This window comes from Bombus impatiens, unplaced genomic scaffold (genome assembly GCF_000188095.3).
Source record: "Bombus impatiens unplaced genomic scaffold, BIMP_2.2 scf_0191, whole genome shotgun sequence".
Lineage (NCBI taxonomy): Eukaryota > Metazoa > Arthropoda > Insecta > Hymenoptera > Apidae > Bombus > Bombus impatiens.
In genome coordinates, this window is record NT_176610.1 from 129379 (window position 1) to 142994 (window position 13616).

General features: G+C 30.1%; 1 protein-coding gene and 1 long non-coding RNA gene across 2 annotated transcripts in view; one reads left to right on the plus strand and one right to left on the minus strand.

The window, feature by feature from the left end:
• LOC100744887 (trichohyalin) overlaps positions 1–13616 on the plus strand; it is a 143812-nt gene that overhangs the window by 69547 nt on the left and 60649 nt on the right. The window lies entirely within an intron of this gene.
• LOC112212457 lies at positions 11772–12256 on the minus strand. The gene is made up of 2 exons (XR_002946283.2): positions 12143–12256; positions 11772–12066 (listed from the first exon to the last, which is right to left on the minus strand). It is a non-coding gene; the product is annotated as an uncharacterized LOC112212457 (long non-coding RNA).

A 13616-nucleotide genomic window follows, 5' to 3' on the forward strand; every position in this document is an offset into this window, starting at 1 on the left:
ATGAGAAGTGAGCAGCAGGTTCAAACTCCACAATACATATTATACACATATCTAAGAATGTTTAATGTTAATTTTATATTTTATTGTTACATTACATTGTGAGTCAAATTATCAAAATTTTTTGAAAAACAAATTTAAAGAACTTATAGAATAGTAAATCATTCCAAATTTTTGAATTCTTTTCTGGGAACTATTATGTAGCCGTGTAGTATAATGTGACCGTACGAAATGACTAGCAGTGAATGACTAGTACACTAGCAGTGTACAAATACCTATGCACATTTATATACTTGCGAACATAAAAGATGGAATCTAAAGATTTGTTACACTTGTATTTTACTCTGCATATTGTGTGTGTTCTACGTGTTGTTGCAGTTTTAAGGTTTCCCTAATGTTTCGTTTCATTTCATTTTGATACAATTTCAGGATACATATGATAATTATTTTGCGATTTATCTGAATATTAAAATAAATAAAATTTAAAATATTTTTTGTATAGATTCGTTTGAATGTTTGTAATCCTATCCCGTTTGCTTTGATTTAGGTATATTTCAATATTTGGATTTGGATAAAACTATATCTCTTATCTTGTTTCATAACCGCATATATGAGAAACAAACACGCAATTTAATATTTTGAAAAATTGCTTATATTGGGATACGTGGATTAATGAATATTTTATGCTTTCTATTGTTTTCTAGATATTCTTCTAATTTTAAAAACTTGGATGTTTAAAAATTTTATTATAGTATTGTTGTTTGAGAAATATACGCGTATTAATTGTTATAAATTTAAGTTTGAAGAAATTTAAGCCTCGATATTCTCTATCTGTAATGAACACAATTATTGTTCTAAATATAACATATTTCTTCCATAGATATGATGAATGTGAAATTAATAATAAATTATATTACTTTAAAAAGATAAAATAACTTCTTAAATCTAAAAGTGTGCTTGTTCCTTATTATGGCAAGTATGTACTTTTCTAATAGAATATATTTCACAATATAAACTCAATAAACATTCATAGAAATTAATGATCACGCTTCCTAACAAAATATCGGAAATATTTGATCCTATAAAATAAAATAAAGTCCTTCTGATGTTGTCGGTTTGCTAGAGCAGTGACATAAGTAAGGAAATTAAGTTTTTCAAGAAATCAATGGTTGAAATAGAAAATTATTAATATCTCAACCATTTAACAATGTAATAAACTTTTCTTCTATATTCTAGGTTAAAGAGTTTAGATTTTGAATCTGTAATAAAATCTTGTTTATGTGGAAATAAAAATATTAGAAGCTTGTCTTAAGAGAGATCTTAAATTGTAACATTGTTCTTGAAAAGAAGTATAATTTTAGTTAATCGTACTTTTTGCTTGTTGTTAGTACATGGCTCATACGTGAAGATAATTTCTGTAGATATCTTAAAATTAATGATTTTTATGCTATATCAATTCTCCAGCAAACAAATGATATTTTATTAAGCTAATCGTAAATATATATACATCATATAAAATAACAAATTACTCACATAATTCAAATATAATTCTCAAATATTATAATACGAATATTCTCAAGAAATGGTCATAACATTGTTGCTTCATGTGTACCACAAAAATCTTTTCAGTTAGAATATGCATTTTACTTGACTGTGTGTTAAAGGACGTCGTGTTTCAATTGAGATTTATTTTAATTACATGCAAATTGCACGCAGTTTGTACACAAGGAAATTTACATTTTCCGCCGTGAATTTTCCGATCTTTTCTGTGAATTCTAATCTTTTTTATTCTCGCCTACTTGTCCGTAATGCAAGCGACGATTGTAGGCGACATTACGTCGCATCGATACATACGATCGAATTGCGAGTGCAATCTCTGACGAGGATAGACAACACCCGCGACTGGTACAACTTACTGGTGCTGTAAATCATCGCATTATTGAAAAGGATATGGAACCCGAGTAATTTCTTAGTAACAAATGGAACACGTCAACCTCGATTTCGATGATATATTGCATTCATAGACGACCAAGAACGCGAGTAACATGAGAATCCAATGGCTTATGGCAAGTTTAATAATTTTGATAACCTTACGCTTTTACGTTTTGTTTAATATTCTCGGTCCGTGTTTGTTTCATAATTTTTTGAGTAACATGATTTGGACATTTTATAAATATAATTTAATTTATTACTAAAATTACTGATATAATAAGAATAAAGCTTATGAAATGAAAGCTTATAAAGCAGTACACAATGCAGGAAAGAAATATGGCTTTATACATATACTTAAAAAGATTAAAAGTTTTTATCTAAAATGTTATTAAAATTTATTTATTAATAAATAAATGAATAAATAAATATTTGTTAATATTTATGAAAATTCTGTTTCATTAAAGGAATATCATTAAAACATGGCACTGTGAATCTATACAATTTCTATGAGATATTATGTATGGCTTCTTTTGATTACTTTGACAGTTCTAATGTTAAAATATTCGTGGCTGATAATAAATATCATCAAGTTTCTAAGGTAGGAATCTGTGTAACATTTTACAATTAAGGCAAGAATAAGATTTTGAAGTTTTCTTTCAAATACCATGTCTTATATCAGTAACTGTTATTAACTGAAATTAATATGGAAAAATCTCTTTCCCTCTTAATCATTCATAATCTAATTAATAAAGTTGTTGTCATAATGAAATATTCTTACATATGTTTTCACATCGCATCTTATTTTGTAATAAGATTCTTTTATCGTCCATAATTTTTATGTCAGTATATTTTTATATACAATTATCTTGTAATTAATAATATACGATATGTATACCTGGTGAAATCGAGCTCTATAAATATGTTCCGTACCAGACGCTTTTAAATATCTATCTTCTGGAGGAAGTCATTTTTTAACTGGTTCAGAACGGACATACATATCATACATGTTTAATAATTCGAATATTTTGCGGATGGAAACATTAACATTTTTCAGTGATTAAGGCATCGTGTAAACTAGGATTTCAGATATTATAGATATATTTTGATACACGTACATACATACAAGAGTACATCGTTATTTATTTCCATGACTTGTGACTTTTAAATTTGGGACTACCTTATAGTAATCTAATAAAATTTAAAAACTTCTTTTGTTCATCACGTTACTAAGAAAGGATAAAAATTGTGTTGAAAATTTTGGAAGAGAGCAATTTAAACAACTAAATTCTAGATGCTATAAAATTGTAAAATAAATAAAATATAAATTAAATTAAATTCAATTATTTATTATCTGTAAATTAATTAAATATTAAGAATGTCAATGCTTATATACATATATGATGTGAATCAGTTTTAATTTTTTAAAGTGTAAAATGTTTATTCAAATAATAGTTAGTTTATAGAAATTCGTTGCAAACCAAAGATTCGAAAAAGTTTCCATTATTCTGATTTAAATAAAGAATAGTTTATCGCCGTGGTACAAACCTCCAGTTTTTCGAACTTCATAAAATTGTAAGATCTAAATGGAAGAAGTATGGAATGGAAGAAATGGAATAGTAATGAGAAAAATATTAAGTAAATGCTTAGGATCCCCTTTCATAATAATTAATTAATAATTAATTAATTAAAAAAGGAACAGAATTCGATAATATAAATTGATGGCAAAAGATTGTAAATAAATCATTACATTAAACTATTATTATTAGCGAATTAATAAACATTTTTCCTTGTCAAGTAACATTGCATTAGTAATTATTGTCATTTTGTTGTCGCTAAAATATGTTTGATATTTGATCGGAAGATTGAAGATCAATCTGATCCGTTTGTCAATTTTCGAATCAGTGACTGTCGGAAAGTCCGATTGCGGGACACTTCGACGAAGAAACAGCAAAACATTATTATTACCTGTCACGCGAAACTGCATAATTTAGTTTATCGATTAAGTACATTGTTTGCGTGCGTGAAGTCCGTGCAGGATGTTAAAACGGGGAAAGATAATCAAAAACAATACATATATACATAACCGCGATTGGAGCTAAAAAGATAACCGATGTTACTGAATGTCTTTCATTTAGAAATATTTCTTGATGTTATGAATGCTATATCGATGATGTATTGTTTCTATTGATGCTAATTTTGGTTATCTGTATTTTTGTCACTACCACAAATGAATAGTTTCACAGGTTATTTAGTAGTTTCATTTATTATATCATTACGTTATAACATTTTACAATTGCAAATACTCAAATGCTATAATTTTTAAAATTCTCTGTCAGAATATTCTAATGAAATTAAAGTCCATACTTTCCTTAGAAACAAGTGATCAATAATTAGATATGTCAATGTTTAAAAAGCATCAAATATTTCACAAACATTTCAATGATTATTTGATATAATAATAGTAAGGCTAGCCAATTTAAAAACAAGAGAAGTGATTAATGAATGAACTTCAGTATACGAAATAAGCGATAACGATGCGTTGTTACGGGATAAATGTAACAAATGAAATATGTTATAATATAACATGTAACAAACAAATGTAATAATTAAAGTGCGAATAAATCAGGAATATTTATGTCTAATAGTAGTCAGAAGCTATCATAATATTTCTACGACTTTAATTTCAACGAGCATTAAACGACGACTTCAAAGTGTAATGAACTTAATTTTTTGCCACAGTCAATTTTGTATTGACAGAAATGGTGAACATTTTGAAATGGAGTTAGATGTAGTTGTAGAAGTATTATACCTTCTGACTGTGTTACTAGATGTAAATATTTCTGATTTGTTCCTACTTTGTGCCGTAGTAACACATGTTCGTTACCGCCCATTTCGTACATGTTTTTTGTTCTTTATTATAATTCTTCAATACTGCTTTCAATGATACATGTTTATATCCTGACTTATAAAATATACTGACAACGTATGGTCGGAAAAATTGAGACATCGTGTATATAAATCTGCTATTGGGTAATCATAGATACCTACAATATTTGTATCGTTATAATGGGCATGATATTCACAATGGATATCGATGAACTTCTTGAAACATTCCGTCCCATCCAACTTCGATGCTTTTTGAATATGTCATAAAGCTCCTTAATATTTTGAACAACTTTTTCCCATCCATCCATATGTAACGGGCTGTGATCGCCCTTAGTTTCCAAAATATTCGCTAACAATTACCAATACCAATGCAGTGTATTTCTGTTTATAGTTGCACGTGTCAGGCAACGTATGCGTCAGTATTAGTTGCGGTTGCTTGACTCCTGTTTATAAACGAGGGTCGGGTGCACTTAACGTGCACAATTGAACATACGAGGCTGCATGAAATGTTTGTTATAATTTATAACTCAATTAAAAGAGAATAACATCAATATATTGAGTACAGGTGTAGGTTAGATTTTTCAAACTGGTCACCGCGAGGTTTTATTTCGTAAAATGATATCTATTGTTCACTCGCCTATTGTATTTTAGTAATTAATTTGTTGTTACTTCACGCAACCGCGACGACCACCGCGAAGCGGCCAGATCGAAAGATCTAGTCAGAACTTAAACTCAATATATTGATTATACAGGGTGGTTGGTAGCTGGTGGTACAAGCGGAAAGGGGGTGATTCTACGCGAAAAAAGAAGTCGAAAATATAGAAGAAAATTTTTTTTTAATTTTTCTTTTTTTTTTAATTTTTCCACCTAGACAACGATCTATAGTAAGATCCGTTATAACGAGACGTGATAAAGTGCACGCGTACCGAGCGAGAATTCAAAGTCGATTTTCTCGAAAACAAAGCCTCAAACGAAAAATTTTTATTCTATATTTTCGACTTTTTTTTCTGCGTAGAATCACTCCCTTTCCGTTTGTACGGAAAACCCTGTATATTTATATATGATATATTTTTAATTGAATATATTATAATATATTACATAATAATATAATAATTATATATTATAATAGACATTTTTTGTCATGTTCAGTTATGTGCGGGGGCTTTAAGCTCACCCCACACTCATTTATGAATCGACCGGTAACTAGGAACCAAACTGATACATATGCTGCCACAGACGCAAAATTATAAGTAGAAATACAGTGCAGCAGCACTGACAGATTTTAGCGAATGTCTTGGAAACTGAGGTCAATCACCGATTACATGTATAGGAAGAAATTGTTCAAAGTGTTGATTTCTATAACATCATCAAATTCGACAAAATCATCGAAATGGCAGAGGACGGAACATTTCTACAAGTTCACCTAGAAGTCAATTACAATCTATGTTGTTTTGCATTATAAATTAATTGAAAAAGGTTTATGTCCTTTAGGATGTTTTACTATTTCCTTGTTATTTAGGGTTGACGTAATGTTATTTGAGATATTATGTCGTCTTCTTTTGGTTTGATAACTTTAGCAATCAATTAGTATATATTCTTCAGTGATTCTTTATTCTATTCGTCTTAGTTGAAACCAGATTTATCTATAATTACGTTTAATCAAATATTTTTAAAATTTCCTTCTGAATAATTACTATCTGAATAATTTTTGTATATTTATTATTATTCTCGTATTTTAAATTGTAAATCAGTAATATTGACAAAAAAGGACTCAGCTCCAATGATCCTAACCTTGACCTTGATACATATTGTCAAGGACCACTCTCCTAACCAACTTCCAGAAGATTTTAGCTGTCGCTCCCTAGCGTTTATCTCTCAGCTTTTATTTTAAAGAAAAATATATTTACAACGTACGCGTTGTTCGCCCGCACCACTCGCTCATAAAAATTTACTCTACTATCCAATCTAGTATCAATTTCATGTGCAAGCGAAAGGAGTCCCATTTTTTAAGGAAAAATATCTTTTTTTTAAAGTTCCTCACTCGCTCGCTCCACTCACGTATAGGATTGATATTAGGTTGGATTAGATTTTTACGAACGAGTGGAACGAGCGAGCAACGCTTGTGGTGCTTCTTTACCATACATACATACCTACCATGTATTGTTTTTTATAGATCTTTTTTGTTAATAACTTCTTGAGGGATAAGGAGCGACGACTAAAACCTTCTGGAGATTACTGAGTAGAGTGTTCTTGACAATATGTGTCAAGGTTAAAATAATTGGAGCTGGGTCCCCTTTTGTCAATATTTACCATGAAGTGGAACATTTATATCATATGTATGTCCATTCTATCTGAAAACACGTAAATAACTCGAAAACTATTGATGAAACAAAAAAATGATTGAACCAAATGTTGTACGATTTTGAGGGAGACTCTTCATACCGATATTTATTTTACCCTGTAATGACCTTGTAAAGCCTTGTAAAGCTATGAACATCATAATCTTAAAATTGTAACATCTATCTAGACCATATCTCTTCGAGCGAGCAACTTGCGCGATTCTCCTACTTGCTCATATTTCACAACATAAACTCAGATTCCTATTCATAGAATCTTTCCTTTACGCTCATTTTGCTTCAATAATGGTATGAAAGAGCAGTGATAACGTATAAATTGGAACAAAAAAGCTTTTACTGCGGTCGCACATGTGTAAACTTTGTCACCCGACTGAAGAATCCTCTTGTCACTTGCCATCAAAACAAACAAAATCGCGATTATGTACGTACACGTCCCTAAATGAAACCTCTGACATTTGCCGCAGCTCAATATTTAGTAAATGTTGAAGTTTGATAATTAATTTCGGTACTAGCACGAAATAAATATTGATTTCATAATATTTCTGACTTACATACATATACCGACATTGGTTGGTAAATTTTGTGAGTTTGTCGAAAGGACCTAACATTTTCCCTATTCCGTACTCAGGCTTCTGCAGCAACATAACATATTGTATATTTCAATAATTGATGTGCATTTTCATCTTTTTAATATGTGTATATTTTATATTATATACATCTTATATATTTCTTTGATCTCAATTGATTTTTACATTAGTATATTTATTGTATGTAAATATACGAATGCAAGATCATAAGAATAAATTGAACGAATATATACTTTTAATCAAAAAATTGTTCTATACGTAATACATATCACACTAAGCTGTATACTATATGTGTATATCTTTTATTAAATCAATTTAGTTCCTATACTATTTAATAGCCAAGAGGTAACATATCATATTAGGTTTTCTATTTATCGTAAAATTAATTTTCATTGTACTAAAGTAATTTGTTAACAGCCTTTCATTTATGAGTCATTATAGGCTAAGACTTTAATCTGAAGATCTTAATTTCAATTTCCTAAAAAATTGAAAATAAGGTTCCTTCAAATATGCAAAAGTTTCATATTAAAGGCCAATATTATAGAATTACGATATTATGGAAGCTAAAATTGTACTGTGTAATATACTTCGCACTCTGGAATTCCAGCACGCGTATAACGAGGTAGAAAAAATGTAATAAAACTGATTGACTAGCGGGAAGACGAAGATCAATGGAAGGTGTTGTATGCGCCAGGAAATTTTACAACGGTATTAGAGCGGCAAATTTAATTAAAACTTTTAATTGAAAAAATTCATACCAAATGTTTGACTAATCAGTGGTACAAAGTGACTGAAATGACACAATTTTTCTTGCTACGGCATCATAGTTACGTTAAAAAGATAATAAAGGTATACGAACACTTTTTATTTAATAGAAAAAATGCTGTATTGAAAACGCAAAATGTAAATCTTTCTTGATATGAATTACGCTTAAGTTATAATTTTATCCGATTTTTATTTAAGTTAATTTTATTTAATTTTATAAAGTTCATACTATTGTAGTAATAGGCGTGTACGTAGTGAATTATTTACAAATACTAATTTAGGAATAAGTATCAGCTGCTCATAAAATACTGGAATAAATTCATCGACGACAATAAATCTTACTTTCAATTGCAATAAATTAAACAACGTGAACGAAGTATTTGAAACTTTCGTGTTATAAATTCTAAAATCTCTTTCTTGTAAAGATCACTAGGATTTATTATCATAGAACTAATTTAATTCATAAATAAATTAATTTTAAAATTAATCACTTTACTTGAAAAATTTGTACGATCAAAAATAGATACATAAAATAGATGAAGTAGAATTAATATATATATATATATTAAATTAATCCCCATATCAACATTAACTGTAATCTATATGATTCAAATAGATGTATAATTTACCAAATGTCCAGCTGGACAAATTGTGAAATATAAATTAAATAATAAAAAAAGAAAAAAAATAGATGTACTAGCATATGATATATTAATAAATATTGCGGAAATAACTCATTAAAGTTACGTTATAAAACGTTTATTCGAATACGTTTAAGTTCTAATTTTTGGTTTTGCGCAAAATTTCCAACTACAAAGTCGTTCTCCAAATTAAGTTACTAAACTGCGATAGCTCGAGCTTATGTTAATGCCGTACTTTCATTTCATGTCATTTAGTAACGAAGTACATGTATTACGAGCACAACGTGAATATAAATCACACAACGAAAAAAAGAGGGAAAATTGAATGAATTACGTTTTTCTTGAAAGATTAATGCGCCATTTATTTGGCTTTATAAAACATTGTATATTGAACTTATATTGAAGCTTAGGATGAAGATATATATAAATAGGATTTCGGGATAAATAGAACAAATAGGATATACAAGGTGGTTGGTAAATAGTGGTACAAGCGGAAAGGGGGTGATTCTATGCGAAAAAAGAAGTCGAAAATATACAATAAAAATTTTTCGTTTGAGCCTTTTTTTCGAGAAAATTGACTTTGAATTTTCGCTCAGTACGCGTGCGGTACGTTATAATGGATCTCACTGTAGATCGTTGTCTCGATGGAAAAATTAAAAAAAAAAATTAAAAAAAAATGTTTATTCCATATTTTCCACTTCTTTTTTCGCGTAGAATCACCTCCTTTCCGCTTGTACCACCAGTTATCAACCACCCTGTATATAAATAGGATTTTGCTACCTGTTGTGTCTAACTCACCATCAATTATTTTATCTTAAACTTTATTGGAATAATTGGTAAAGTTTTCTTCCGCTGTATTTATTCCAATGAATATTTGCAGATATCTATATGTAATGAATTTTTTTTTTATTTAGTTAATTACATTCACAATTTGTCCGATTTGGACATTTGGTAGAATTATATGTAATGAATGAATGAATATTTTGCTAGGTTTATTATATACAGAAGATACAGAATTAGTGTAAGTTTTTATGTATATCATATGGTAAATAAATGACTTTCTGTAAACTACATATATATATTCTTTTTCTATTAATATTTAATGTAAATAGCATTAGCATGGTTACTAGCGACATCATCGGGAGGGTGATGCGGAGTAGTTTTTACACTAGGAATTCCGATTCTGTTGCCTACTTGACAGGAGTTGATAGATCTGTTGACTGTCAAGGTATATACAGATGCAAACTTTGGAGATTCAGCTAAAATAACTGCTTTTTTACTTCATTATGTATTACTTATTATTACTCATGCGTAAGTTGGTACTGGGTTAGACTTTTCAAGAATCTCTGTATTTTCGGTGTTGTATTCTGGCCTTTCCTTGAATTTGGGAGCCACGTGTTGTGTCGTGTCAAGCCGTTACGTAGTCAAGGTCGTTTTTACAACTACTGCTTAAGAACAGACGCCTTTGACTTGGATATATGTGGTACAACTCCTGGTCGAGATAAAAACCAGAGGCACTTACAACAACGTCAGCCTTTTAACGCCTTCTATAATATTTTTTCCCACTCTGGGGAATTCCACAAACTCTTTCTTCCTCTCCCTTTATATATATATATATGTCGGGTTAACTTTAGGTTTATGGACGTGTAACGAATCTTCATTCGGACTAGCCATCGTTGTTGCACAATAGAGATTATATTTACTGATATAAATATTGATTTTTACAAAGTTTGACAAATAACCGTAGTGGTTAAACACTCGAGAGTTAGTGGCAATGTTCTTAGGTTCAATAACAAATCCACGGTCAACAGGGTAACTCTTTGTTAAACGTAGAATATATTTTGAAGCACAAAGCAACGTTTGCTGTGACGCTCGGTATAATAATGCACGTAAAGACGATGTACAAATTCTCCAAGCTGATCGCAAGAATAAAAGATTGATGGAAATTTTCCTCTCCTTACGATCGCGTTTGTTCGTTGCATATTGGCCGGGGATACCAATAAAATTCCAGCCGCCGTTGCTAGGCAGACCCGCGTAGAGCTGACATTGCTCCTGCCCGGGATTTAATTGTTAATACAACGTGTGCCCTACAATATTGGCACTTCTCTGTTAGGTAAAAACGTTTATTCCGTGACCGTGGCTACGTTCGGTGATCAGTTGCGTCACCTCGAGCCCAAGCCCACCGTCACAAATTTCATATCATAACAACTATTGAATCATAACAACTATTTCTAAATTTTATCATTTAAGTAGAGCTATAATAAATAGTCTAGACTAAAGTCTAGTAAATTTTCCCAAAAATTCCAAAAGAAAGGCCCCGATGTCCCCTCATCTCCGACATATATATCTTGGATCCAACATTGTTTTTTTTTTTTTTTAATTTGTGCTTTACAATTTGTCCAGCGGGACATTTGGTAAATTTTTCTAACCCTATTGCTAAATAGCATGTGGATGGCTACCTCCAGTGGGTTACCATTTTCGAATTTGCCTATTTTATTTCTTTAGCAAGGTCAGTGGGATGTTTACTTTTTAATCTTTTTTTTTATACGGATTTTGCTCATTTCAGCAGCCAGCTGGTTTGGATGTGTTGCCATTTTTTTTTTTTTTATTTTTTTGCGTATCTGCCGATTTCTTCTTTGACCATTGGTATTTGTAGGTCTTTGCGTATATCCTCGTTTCTAACATACTATGGAGTTGACTATTGTTCTGAGTATTTTCGATTGTAGTGACTTTAGTTAGATTCAACATTGGTGACGTTAGTTCCAAAACTTCTGTGCTCAGAAATATGTGTCTACCATCTTCCAAGCTCCTGGCTTGGATTTATTTACTGCAGCAGTGGATCATACCCTGCCTCCGCAGGTGGCATGACCGCGTTGCTACTAACCCTGACGTTAAGATTCACTAAAAAGTATTAAAAATCACTCGTGTATGTGAGTAGTTAGTAGCACAGTATCGCTCTATATCGTACGGCACTTACGATTAGCAATGTAAATATGTCTGGACAGCTTAGCAGCTCGATGTGAATTGTCTTATATTTATTTCAATAACAATTGAAGGTCTATTTCAATGGATAGTTATGTAAGTAATTCACTGAAATGTCAGTGAGACCCAATAAAAATTATGTTGCTAGTATTTGCGTTTGATAGCAAATAATAATCGAGTAAACAAGTAATTAATGTTTTCCAAACATGTTCCAGAGTATTTAATAATAAACGAACATTTTGCAGAGAAACAAAACGATTACGAAAGCTTTATTTATTGCCATAATGATATTTGTACATTGTTTATTCAACAATCTTTATTTCAAAGTTGGTATTGTATTTAAATGGACAGCGTACGGAAATTTTAGAAGTAATTAATGTAAAAATAATTTGTGTATGACATGTATTAAATCCATTGAATATTTTCTAATTCAAAATATAATTTTAATCAACTGTTTAGATTACAATATTAGTAACATTAAACTTCGTCAAGAGGTCTGAAAAATTTCACGTGAAATCTTGCATTCAATTGTCATAAAAATATAAAATTAAGAAATTGAGGCGGAAATTTCATTTATTAAGCGAATACACTAAAAACAAATACTAATTATTTCGTACAACGAAGTAATTGTTAATTATTGTAATACGTATAAGGATGTTATATCTTAACTGAATATGTGATTGTTATAATTGTACAATACATTAAAAATAAAATTATTTGTATTTATATGAATTAAACGAAAGTATTAACTATTTAAAGACTCAATCGTATCTAAAGTAACGCATTATTTCATATCTATTAGAATGTGTGTATTACACACACTTATGTTATTATTGATTTTATAATATATTCAGCACATAAATTACGAAATTAGCTCGTCTAGTTCGCGACTAAACTTTTGTGAACATATTTCTATGACAAGTTACAAATGATAAAAGACGTCGAATAAATCAGGGCGTCCCCTAAATGATATTCGCGATCTCTCTTCGCCGTTGTAGCTCGCGAACTAACCCAATTCATTCAGTACTAGAAAAATATTCTCGGTGATAGGTTATGTGTAGATTTCAAGGTACGTCACGAAATATATATTCGACAATTTTTTAAAAATACTTTTGTCATTGTATTTTCGTATTATAACTTTGTAAGCAAAAATATCGTGCCAAATTTAGTTTCAATACGTTATTATTTGATTTAAAATAATGTTATATGTACCTTTTTTATGTTTTCAAGAATATCTTTTGAGCCAATCGTTCTTTTTTAAGTTATGTCAATTTGCATATTGCATACAATAACTGATATTTGGTGTTGCCCCATTATTTATGCTGAAATTTATATAAATTATTCATTTGGCGGTGACAAATCTAGGGAGCTGGTTTCCGACACAACGAATTCTAAATTTAAAGAAATAATGTCAGATTTTATTTCAGCAGTCACTTATATCTTAAATAAATTCGATAGTCAGCTGATAG